The sequence below is a fragment of the Myotis davidii genome, unplaced genomic scaffold, assembly GCF_000327345.1.
Source record: "Myotis davidii unplaced genomic scaffold, ASM32734v1 scaffold38, whole genome shotgun sequence".
NCBI lineage: Eukaryota > Metazoa > Chordata > Mammalia > Chiroptera > Vespertilionidae > Myotis > Myotis davidii.
Window position 1 is genome coordinate 4,811,765 of NW_006291383.1, and position 3,730 is coordinate 4,815,494.

A 3,730-nucleotide genomic window follows, 5' to 3' on the forward strand; every position below is an offset into this window, starting at 1 on the left:
GCCCTGGTCAGGTCCACCGGCCTACAGAGGCCTGTGACCGTGGCGGCTACGCCCCTCACCCCCCCCACCGTTGAACAACATTTGATGCCCCGGGCGCCTAGTTGAAAAATAAAACCTCATACATAATTCAACCCTGTCTCTGCTTGATTGGCTAAAGTAGTGACAGGCAGCCCAGACCCATTCCTTGTCTGGTTTCAAAATCTCTCTGTCCCTTCCAGCACCCCCTCCTTCCTTCTTCCAGTTTTTAAACTCCATGCTCCTTTTTGTATCTCTCTTCTTAGGAAAGGATCTGGTGAACTCACTGTTAGTGTGAGTGACTAATAATGCAACCTAACATACACCAATCACAACCTTCCAACTCAGTTTTAGCTAGCTTACCTTACTCTAGAAAATAGGACCTTCTAGCCTTCAAGCAAATCCCTGACCTACTAGCCAGGAACTGTGTTAGGTAATTAGGAAACATCAAGAAATAGAACAAGCCCTGGCCAGTTGCTCAATTGGTTGGACCATCATCTCGATGTGTCAAGCTTGTGGGTTCCATCCTTGGTTAGGTCACATAGAAGAAGCAACCAATGAATGCATAAATAAATGGAACAAATCTGTTTTTCTCTCTCCCTTCCTCTCTCTAAAAATCAATACAATTTTTTGTATAAAAGTAAGAAAACAGAATAAAAAGATAAAACAAAAAAGATAAAAAATAAATTTAAAAAATATATATAGAAAAATAAACTACAAAAAGTGGAATGACAAACTGATATATCTCTCTTCCTTCTTTTCTAAAATCAATTTTTTAAACTGCTATTGCTATTCTGAAATATCTTCTTGTGACCAGAGAGTGCCCTGGTCTCTCTAGATTTTGATAAAGGCCTTAAATGAACAGTTTTAAGTTAAATTGGTGTTTTCAGTTTTTCAGTTCTTTATCCAAAGTCTGAAGGAGATACAAAAGTCACCTAATTTTCCTTGTGAGTAGGGCTGGCACTACTTTCCCTGTAGGGACCCAGCTTAAGGATCACCACTTCAGTTTTCCCTGGCGGAACAACTTCTTACTAGAATGATGAGGTCAGGACTTGCCCCTCCCCCACAACTATCAACTGCTTTTTTGGGACAGTTAGATGATTAGGGAGCAGTTTTTTCCTAAGAGGGACATGTGCTGATCAAACATCTGCTAAAGACGCATAGCAAAGCCGGAGGACAAAAAATGTTTTTGAAAATATTTCAAAATGAAATAACCATTTTGAGAGAAATAATCAGAACTTAGTTGTACTTTCTTACACTTATTTTGTGGTTTAGAATTGTTTATATTTTGAATGATATTTGGGAGAGTGTCCATATAATCTTTTAGTCTTGGAGCTTTTAAAAGTCTTAATCAGGCTTTGGACACATACTCTGGGGAACTCTGAAATAATAAACCATAACGAGGCGGCTAATCATAGAAGCTATCACACAATGGGATCAGAATAGAAACAACCTTCATGATGTATCTGGATCAGAAATGAAGGCAGAATAAATCTATTTCACTACTCATACTTCATTTTCTATTCAAAAAAGCTCAACAGAGTTAAATGGACATGCCACTGGATATTAAGAAAAAATTTAAAACCCTGATTTAAAAAGTAGGGTGAGCATTGGGTAAAGGGATTTTTTAAAAAAAGCATGCAGATGAGGCTGGGTCTGACGGATATGTCCTCAAAGCTGCCTACATTTGATTCAAATGCTAACAATGAAGCTGTGAAGTACTGAGAAAGAAAATGACATAAACACTAGACTAGTAACTAAATGTAAAATGTATTGGAAGAGAAAAATCTAAAATGTTGAGACAACTAGAAACCCAGTGGAGGAGGAATCCACAACCTTTCATGATTAGGTGTAGAGAATAAAGGAGCTGGGGATTCAGTGACAACAAAGAGGACAGCCAATGGCTAGGTTTTTTGGTGAGTATGGCAGTGCTGTTTATTGAAAACCAATGACAGTTTAGTGACCATCCAAAATAGGGGAGGAAAAGAGTACTGCTTAAATCTGCTTTATTTCATAAGGGAACTGAAGAGTATTTCCCTTTTATTTTGGCCTCATTTCCAAGGTCCGTACTTCCTAATAATTCAACTCAGAACAGCATGAGAATTGCAACATAGCAAAAAGAAAAGTCATAGAAATGAGTGATTGATTGGATGTAAAGTGACAAACCAGGTGAATCAAGAGATAGATGAAAATGGAAGGTTTTACATGGACAGGTATGACTTATTGACAGTCCAGATTTAGCCCTGAAGAGGAGAAAAAAAATGAATAATGTTTTGCCGGCGTTCTTGTTTCGGCATTAAGAAGGGTTCAGCAATCTGGAAAAGGGGCTGTGTAACTTAAGAGTCCAGAGTCGAAGCATAATTTTGAAAGGCATTTGGGGGTCAGAGGAGCCTAGCTCAAACCACATGTGGGCGCGCACGTACAGTGTGATTGAATCTTCGTGGCCCATGCGCAGAAGTCGGTTTTTGGCCTGGGTGAGTCTATTTTGAAGAAGTACTGTTGATATTTGGTTCTGTTGACTAATGAGTTTGCCGACCACTGGCCTAGGGCTGTTCATCAGGTGTTTGGCCAGAAGGAGGCAATAACATGCAGATTAAGATGCCCTGAGCTGTCTGGCAGCAATCAATTTAATGCATCCTTTTCAGGTTTGGGGAAATGCCCTTGCCACTCCAGATGATTCAGCCTGCTGTCATGCTGGAATTGGCTTCCGGCAACGTTTCTCAGTTTTTGTTTGATAGATGACCTGTGAGAGATGTTTCTTTTGTTCTTGGATCATTTTCAAGCTGGCAATGCCCCTCAGTTCAAGTCTGGATATCTGAAAGTCACAGTAAAGGAAGAATCAGTACCTTGCACATAGCAGGCATTCAGTAAACATTTGTGGAATGGAGAAATTAAGGTTTTTCAAGAGTTAATATGCATAAGTTGGGAAAAGAATCAGGAGAATCAAATCTAATAGTAAAGAAGAAACGGGCTATGGTACCAATGCCCATTCACTGAAAACCAAACTACTAAAAAGATGAAAAATAGGGCAATGAATCCCTGGTTTTGTTTGATTTATCGTTTCTGAGAGTTAACTGTTATCTTGGTTTCTTTTTAAGGCCAGAATTACCCCCTACAGTTCAAATCACGGCGGGGGGTGGGGGGAGATTGGTTAATTATGGCAAAGGCAAAAAACTTGAGGCTTCTTGGCTCTTGTTATCTTGTCCATGGCCAGCTATGAAAGCCAGGATTCCATGGGGAAGACTTACTTTTATTCCATTTCTCCTTAAAAATTCCAACCACAAGGTCTACATTTGACAGACCCAGTGATATTTCTCAACAATTGTTCCAACCTTTTCCATTCTACTGCAAGTGGCTCTATTTCCTTTTTAATTGTTTCATTGCTTAAAGTATTACAAAGAGTATTACATATGTCTCCTAAGTGGCTCTATTTTCTACTCAGTAGAGCACCTGCCGGTCTGCTGAATCTGGATGTAAGGTAATGACCTTCCAGGCAGGAGCTATGAAGAGGAAGGCCAGGCTCTGAATTCCCAGCTTGACCAACTTTCTCAGGGCCTGGCCACATCAACGATCTCTCACTTTCTCTTTTTATCTTCAGACTTTCTAAACTGCCTGTTCCTGTCTGTGATTATTCACATGCTTGGGTTTCCCCTAGCCTAGAAAATATTCTTTATTTTGCCTCTCCTCCACAAAACTTCTTAAAGAGAACTTTTTA